Source organism: Montipora capricornis, chromosome 1 (assembly GCF_036669925.1).
Source record: "Montipora capricornis isolate CH-2021 chromosome 1, ASM3666992v2, whole genome shotgun sequence".
Taxonomy (NCBI): domain Eukaryota; kingdom Metazoa; phylum Cnidaria; class Anthozoa; order Scleractinia; family Acroporidae; genus Montipora; species Montipora capricornis.
In genome coordinates this window covers 50,586,227-50,595,204 of record NC_090883.1, presented here as the reverse complement: position 1 = coordinate 50,595,204, position 8,978 = coordinate 50,586,227, and positions in this window count along the sequence as shown.

Sequence of the window (8,978 nt, the reverse complement as noted above, 5' to 3'; positions counted from 1 at the left end):
GAATCAACGTGGACGAATGTTGCGAAAATAGAGTGAGGTTTCGCCCTAGTTAATCGAGGGACTGGTTATGAAACCTTAGAACTTTCAAAAGCGAGGACAATGTTGTTGCAATCGATGTTGAATCCGGGTGTTGAATTGACCGTGACCCTGCACAATCTTTTGTTTTCGCTTGGCACGGGTTCGCAAATTAATTGCGCATAATTTAATCGAAGGATTTGATTGGTTATCTTCTCTAAAAAAGGCGTGTTTTGTGCAGGGTCAAGGCCAAAAATACGGACAAAAACATGAAGCAAAGAAACTTGTCCATTTTCATAACCATCTCCATGCATTAACTATGGTTTCGCGAATCGTGAAATTTCTTTAACACGTGACAGTGGTGAGGCTAACAAATGTCTCCTTAAATTGCCTTACTCAGTCTAAATTGTCAACTTGTATTTCCCACTTCAAATATCTGCCCATCCCAAGTGAAAAGAACACAATTTGAAGCAATCTTGAAAAGAAATAAAACCGTCTGATCTTGGTCAGAATGATAATAGTTCATCCCGCTTAATGTTATTGTTTGTTTTAAAATAACTTGGCAAAAAGCTATTTCGTTTTCATATTGTTCGTTTGATTAGCAAAGCGTGTAATTGAGTGGGCGAACGTTCACTTGTTTGTTCACCCATTAATGAAGACAGTATATATATTTTTTGGACAACTTTGATGCCATTCATAAAATCACGGGATCCACCGGATCACGTAGAAAGTTGAAGAATAATCTTGATTCGCACTAACATATTTCAACACGTACCCTAAGACTAACGAATCACAAAAATCCCAATGTTTTTCACATCCCGTTGCCACACACAAATGTACTTAACAATTACCGTGCTCTTTGATAGATAGCTTAATAATTATGGTGTACAGACACTTTGTACAAACTCTTCCAATGCTTCTTCTGCAGGTGAAAAACTTTTATTTTTTTCCCAGGCCTGTTAGGGGCGTTTCAATTCTCATTTAGATCAAGTGCGTTTAATATTCTGACGAAGGGCTTTTGTTTGAAACTTGAAGGCCAGGGTCAAACGGCTTCAAAGTTTGCTTCAACAACCGTTCGATCATGTTAAACATTTTTTTAACACGGTGGAAAGGGGGGTGGCAAACCGCGAGCGTTTTTGACGTCGCTGTTCAACAAAATCGAACGGATGCTGAAGCAAATGTTAAACTGAGCCGTTTTCCAGGGCCTTAAGCTTCCAAACTTCCTTTCATTTTTATCATAATTATTTTTAGTATCTTGATCGATACTGTTTTCCTTTTTTCACTTTGCAAGTGTTATTGAAAGAAGTGTAGGCGAAGTGGATACTTCGCACGTAATAAAAATCGACCGCATTTTGTCGTTGTATCATTCCGTTCGAATTCCGTGACCGACAAACCGGCAAAAACTGTCAAATAATCACACAAAGTAAACATTTGTACTGGAAAAAGACACTCCCGATAGAAAAAGGTACATTTATTTTTAACGTTTGTATAGATTCTTAAATTAAACTATTACATGAGTTTATTACTGTTGAATCCATGTTGGTGGTCGATATCTATCTCGCTGACTTCTGCTTTCACATCAGTCACTACGTCTGTTAAGTGGGTGGATCAAATATGGACTAATAGTGGATGCCAGAGGCTCTTACAGGCTGATGTTCAATCTCACTCCAGAAAAAGAATTGTTTAAAATTGCAGTGTGCTTTTCAATTTTATTATGATTTTTAGTACTTTGATCGATACTGTTTTCCTTTTTCGCTCTGGTTGAGCATCGGACTACTGTGCGAGAGGCTGTGGGATCAAAACCTCGGCCGGACCAATACTCAGGGTCTTAAATAACTGAGGACGAAGTGTTGAAATCGTAAAGTTTTCAGAGGATGAGATGCAAGTTCCAAGGTAGGTTGTCGATATTTTCATTGCCAATGTAGAAGCTACAGTCGCATTTTCTTTTGCATTTTTGGAAAATCTTTTTTCTTGGTTTTCTTATAATTTATTTTTAGCCGGCATCCAAGAGTTGCAATACGAGGATAAGGTGTTCAAGCAGTCAAAATTTAGATCGTGATAAAACAACTAAGTCATCTGACATAAAAAAAAAGTTGAGTCTCGGGCCATCTGGTAAAATAAATGGGTCACATAGGATATTGTTAAATGAAAAAGCTAAGATACAGGTTAAATAGCAGAGGGCTTAAGATGCAGCCTTGGCGCACGTCTCTTGCGTATTGAAAAGATCGCGTTTTCTTACTTTCTAGCCTTACAGAGCACGTAGTATTCGCGTGTAAGCTTTTTGTTAACCTAAAAAATTTTCGTCCGATATTATATTGTAATAGTTTGTAGAGAAGTCCATCGTGTCATACCGAATCTAAGGCTTTTCTGAAGTCAACACAGCAAGCATATACTTTGGTCTGATGACCATGAACGTATTTATCTATTAAAGTTCGTAACGTTAGGACGTGATCTGCTTGTAGTTGTATGCGCTCATCCAGACCGGATTTGACAGGTAGTCATCAAATGGCGTCATCAATCAAAAGACAAAAGAAGGGGGCTTGCATAAATTAGGGGCAAGTTCGAGCATGACTGACACTACGCGGTGTAACCCTAAGAAGGGGGGGGGGGGGGGGGGCGTGCATAAATTAGGGACAAGTTGGGGCATAACTCAATGCAGTTGTAACCCTAACACGTGAAACAACACGTGTATCCCAGGTCGTCGCATAAATTAGGGTTAGGTTAATGAAAATGCCAGTCACGTACGTACATGAAGGTCTCTTTTATTGAGAAAGTAAGCGAGATACTGACTTCAGTATACATTAACTTTCTGGGCTTGGGGTCACGTACCTACAAAGTTGGAGTGAGAACCCTACTGTTTTGAAGCGAATCAAACAGAATTTTAAAACACATACACAAAAGGCATCACACCCCTGGACAAGTCCACAAACGCTTTGTTCTTTTTTAAACTAAATTTGCATAGAGGCGATCGAAGCGTGAAGGCAACATGCATATGTGCCTCTCGGAAAGGACTGGGTACGGGATCGCAACACTTGGTCCCTTGTCCGAGGAAAATTGAGTTTTCGGACTAAAATTTGTCACAGCCTTTAGCCAAAGTTGCCAATGGATTGCGTCCCATGGGCATTGCGCAGGGACCGATTGGCTTATGAAACGAAATTGTTCGTCATAATACAACCAGTCACCGGGTTTGGTGGCGATATCGCGGACAATTTCGCAATATTTCATCAGCTTAGGTGTGTCCGTTGGTAGTTTTTCCGAATAGATCGCAACAAAAATATGAAACGCAGTTTCTTGGAATTCTCTGGTCGCAGGAGACAGTATCCAAGAGGAGTCTTGAAGTAAAAATTTTACCTTTTAATGAACACAACTAAATACACAAAAACGGGTTAACTTAACTAACAACGCTCTGGATTGACAGGTTATAGGGAGTGCAGTTCCAGTCACGTTTATATACTACTGTAGTCAGAGCTAAGATTACATGAATGAAGGGGGTAGTTTCTAAAGAAACTGTGGTGCTGCGTCGGTGGGGAAGTATTATACAAAAATTTGGTTTTATCAATGGAGTTGATAATGTAAAATTGGCCACCGTACGGAGATTCTAAAAGCTGACGTTTCGAGCATTAGCCCTTCGTCAGAGCGAAGAGCTAACGCTAACGGCTAACGCGAAGGGCTAACACTGACGAAGGGCTAACGCTTGAAACGTCAGCTTTTAGAATCTCTCTACGGTGGCCAATTTACATTATCAACTCCGTTGATAAAACCAGATTTTCGTATACTAAAATTACATGGTTGCGTAATGCGAGTCCCAGTCCCCGAAACGCTCTCCCATGTATGTTCCTCGAAGGGACGTACATGCTTCTTCTTGGACTGGGGACAATGCTAAACGAAACTAGAAAGGGCAATAAATACAAAAACTAAGGTAATGTTGGAACTCTCGCGAGATGAAAGATAACAATGACCTAGTGTCAATGTTCACTGTTGAGATTGCTCAGCGATTTGTTTTACGCGTACAGTAGCTGCAGCAGCAGCGTCTCTCCGTGGTCTTGCACTGTAGTTGAACTCCGGTGGAGTCGGGTTGAGTGCGGAGCTAGGCTGCGAACATATTAACTCTAAGGGATACAGATGCTGAATTGCGCGTTCAAGGGTTTCCTTGCCTGTTTTCAGACTGGCAGCTCTAACAATGCCATCTCTTCCCTTGACAAGTCTCGTAACGACTGCTAGTTTCCACTGATTCCGGTTCTTCTTGTCGACTTGGATTATGACGACGTCTCCAACGTGTGGGTGGCGCGTTTGATTTCCTCACGTCCGACGGTGATTCTCCCGTTTCAACATGACCGTTACACTTTAACAGAAATTTCGCTCTTTTCCTTAAATCCTTTTCTGACAGATGGTGTGGTTGCAGCTCGGGAAGATGGTTCGAGTCGATGTGTAGCATAGAGTTTGGTGTTAACACTGGAAGCTGAATATCTTCATCGAGATAGGTCAGAGGACGGTTGTTAAGCGCTACCTCAACATCAAGAACTACTTCTTCTAGTTCCGCCCAGCGGAGCGTTCCGTTGCCATTGGACTTGTAAAAGGCTGCTTTGAAGAGGCCAATTAGGCGTTCAAACTGACCTCCCCACCATGGAGCACGACTTCAGGTTAAATTGCCACTTGATGGTTAGGCCAGTTAGGAGGTCGTGGAGCCTTTCATCTTGTTGTACCCTTTTCAGCCATTTATCAGCGGCCTTGAAGGTGGATCCATTATCAGAATACATTATCTCCGGTCTCCCTCTTCGCGCAATGAATCGTTTTAGGCTTCCTATGAACTCGGAAGCCAGAAATTCTCTGCGTTCTGTCGGTGAGGTGATTTTGGTGCATTCTGACGGCTTTTGATCTTCTGCTTGGCAGTAAACACACTTTCGTGTCCTTTTTCGCTGTGTTTGGAACACGCAGTCTCGTTTCCGGAATGACTGTGAGTCCTCCAATTTGAAGTTGTCAATCGGATTTAGGCGTGTCCATTGTCAAAGGGCTTCGGTGAATTTGACAAAACGCCAGGTTTCCCAGTCAGGATCGTTGTGGACAAAGTCTTCTCTGATAATAGGCAATTTCTCGAGCGTCAAGGAAACCATCCCGTTCACTTTATGGAGCGATTTTAGTGTTGCTAGGGACTGTACGCTGTGAAATAGTTTTTCGAAAAATTCGTGAATTCGTTTTGGGTTTCCGGTCGGTGTGTAGGGCAATTCTTTCACGTAGGCTTTCACAATTTCACTCTCCTTTCCAAATAGGTCTTTAAACACGAAGACGCGCTATACAAGGATCGGTACCTTAGGTACCTCAAGATCAGTTGTCACTCAACCGTCGTGGCATACGGACCGCTGAAAAAGATCTGGTGCAAATAAAGATTATATTTGAAGAAATTTGCGTGTGCTCTTTTCTTGACTGTAATTATAACTTACCTTTGCAGCTACAATAAAATCTTCGTCGCAATGGAAGAATATGTTGAGGTTTGCAGATGTTATTGCAATTGAAGTCCAAGTTTTTATCGCTTTTGGCGCTAAGTTTGAAATTCGAATTACGCGATAGGAGCGCTCGAGAAGAAAGTCGATGTTGGCATATTCCTAATTCTTTGCAGATGATCGTAAAGGTAAAGAAAAGTGACACTGAAATGTTTCGCGCCTTTATAAACCAGTGTCAAGGGGAAATTGTAACATTTAGGGAACCTGCAACTTCAAGGTCTCGAGCGCGGACCCTCCAACCGTCGGCTGAACCGCCAACAAGTTTCCGCGAATCCGCAGAAGGCGACAGTGTGGAAGTCTTGCAAGCAGATAGTACCCCGCCAAATGGTATTGTAAAGTATTTGAATGTTGTTGCCTTTCCCGCCCAGTGCGATTTGAATACAATAGGAAAGAAACAAACTCTCAAGGTCGCCATTGGTATGCAAATTAGTTATTTTAGGGTCAGCAAAGCTTTTGACACTTCTTTTGACTCTTTTCAAAACAGATGCTTCCTTGAATTGGCTATGATAATAAATATAAATCATAAGGACGATTTGGCTGTTCCCTTTGCATTAGCAATCTTTCTTTGTAGTATACTTGTTTTCTTCACGAATGTTGCGTTACAATTGATGACTTGTGCATCCTTACAACAAGCAAATAAACCCTCGTGCACATATTTAGACGAGGGATAGACGATTTTGTTTCTGTGATCACAAAAACAGGACGACTGCTCGTTTAGAATTTTTGAAAAAGCTAACAGATCACGAGTTCAGAACAAAGAATGAGCGATGGAAGTCATTATATAAACCAAACAATCTGACCTCAATTTTTTCATTTTTCTGAGACGAAGGTCAACCTATTGATACTGCAATGTGCCTTTACTGTCGGGAAACTCCATGCGTGACTACCGACAGTCGAGACCATCTTGGCTTCCGTGCAGCCCATGTGCAGAACCACGTAAGGAGGCGAAAAGACTATAAAATATATTGGAAGGCACTCAAAAATTGTGGTCTCTGGCAGGACCCAGTATCTCTTTCGCGCAAAGTAGAACTTGGCGACCGAATTGACGCTGTGCGCGAAAGAATGCCTAAATGTGTTGTGAAGGATGTAAGAACAAGATTGCCAAATCCTTTTGGGATACCATACATGGGTCAGAAGAGGGAATAATACAAAAAAATGGACCCGTATTTCGTTTACCTGTTTACATGTACTGACTACATGTAGTATTTTCACATACCAACATCCACAACAACTCTATTCATACATACGATGGAATGCCGTTTTACAAAATAAAGCTGACAATAATAATTCCTTATGTATATATAATAATTCCTAATGTATATATATATATATGTATTTATATGTAGTCCTGAACTAGGTCAAAAACATTTATTTGCTAGTCTGAGTTTCATGCTTTTCATGAAGCAATCATCAGGTAACTGCACGAAAGAAGGCATATGTGGCCTTAAAACACCATGTACAGAAGGATTTTCCTTCTTTGTGGCAGTTACCTGACGATTGCTTCGCAAGAATGACTTAGTTCAAGTCTATGTATCTATTCAAAGCTCTAGTAAAACCATCGACCACGTTTTAGCTTTCTTTTTGCTTTCGTTTTTGAATGACATTTGGTGGTTTCGCCATCTCGTCTTGAACTCAGTGGCGGTGAGGCCGACGTACGTCTCTGTGCTTTCGGCGGACGAAAGCAAAAAGAATGACACCGAACTGAGCAAACATCTATGGCAGCTAAAAGATCAAAAGAAAGACTTCGCAATCTCCTGGAAAATTCTAGCCAAGGCCAAATCTTATAGCAACCTTACTAAACGATGTAATCTATGTAGTACCGAGAAATTCTATATTCTATATAAACCGGACATGGCAACGCTCAACAAACGTAATGAACTCGTATCGACTTGCAGGCACAAGCGAAATTTTCTCCTTAGGTTCAATCGCATCCTCAACAACCAATCATAAATGTACAAATGCTTTTTTACTATTGTTTTTCAAGTTTGAATCTTGTAACGATCGCGCTACTGATGTATATAAACCCCAGCGATGCTACAGTGTACATGGAATTTAACTGATGAGTGGTCCAACTCCTTGTTGGTCTACGAAACAGACCTGTATTAAAGTCCATATGAAACTATATTGAGTAGAAAAACATTGTTATTACCGCTCCATTATTGTTGAGCACTATTCTGGATTTATCAGTGTGGAACTCACCTGAAGTTATGCAAGAAGGAAAGTATTACTAGTTACTCGAGTTTCACGCTCAAGGCGATCATCAGACTGATCGTTGTCTACGAGAAGGTGTCATATATAAGTGTTCAAATTTAGGAACGGTTGCAGCGACGCTTCCGGTGATTGGTTGTCGTGAAAAACTTGTTTTCATGGCGGCATTTCGTTACCAGCTCAGATTTCTTGTTCAAGAGAAAGGCGTTTTTTGCGCTCAAGATGCAAAGTTTTTCAGATAAACACAGGTTGCAGCGAGAAGGGTTGCCTTTGTACGCTTTTGCTCTTTTTACGATGCGCCAGTTGATTGCGTAGTCGATGTTTTTGTCCTTTAAGTCCCAGATGTGCTTTGAAAGTACAGTGTCATGTGAGTTTTTTTTGTCATTGAAAGAAAGCTTGTGGTTGTTGTACCGTGTTTTGAATTCGTTTTCCGTCATGCCAATGTAGGATCTTGAGTTACCGGAAGTTGTTGTGACAGTAGCTTGGTAGATAATGTTGCTGGTTAGGCACGCACCGTGAAGAGGGCAAAGGTTTTTGTTTCTACAATTGCATTTCTTCTCACTGGAGGACTCGTTGCACTCATTCAGGATCTTCTGGTTGTGGTTGAATGAGTGCAACGAGTCCTCCAGTGAGAAGAAATGCAATTGTAGAAACAAAAACCTTTGCCCTCTTCACGGTGCGTGCCTAACCAGCAACATTATCTACCAAGCTACTGTCACAACAACTTCCGGTAACTCAAGATCCTACATTGGCATGACGGAAAACGAATTCAAAACACGGTACAACAACCACAAGCTTTCTTTCAATGACAAAAAACACTCACATGACACTGTACTTTCAAAGCACATCTGGGACTTAAAGGACAAAAACATCGACTACGCAATCAACTGGCGCATCGTAAAAAGAGCAAAAGCGTACAAAGGCAACCCTTCTCGCTGCAACCTGTGTTTATCTGAAAAACTTTGCATCTTGAGCGCAAAAAACGCCTTTCTCTTGAACAAGAAATCTGAGCTGGTAACGAAATGCCGCCATGAAAACAAGTTTTTCACGACAACCAATCACCGGAAGCGTCGCTGCAACCGTTCCTAAATTTGAACACTTATATATGACACCTTCTCGTAGACAACGATCAGTCTGATGATCGCCTTGAGCGTGAAACTCGAGTAACTAGTAATACTTTCCTTCTTGCATTTGTATTTTGCTCTGCAAAATTCTTGCATTGAGCACTCCAAAGATAAGCGAAGCAACTTCATCTTA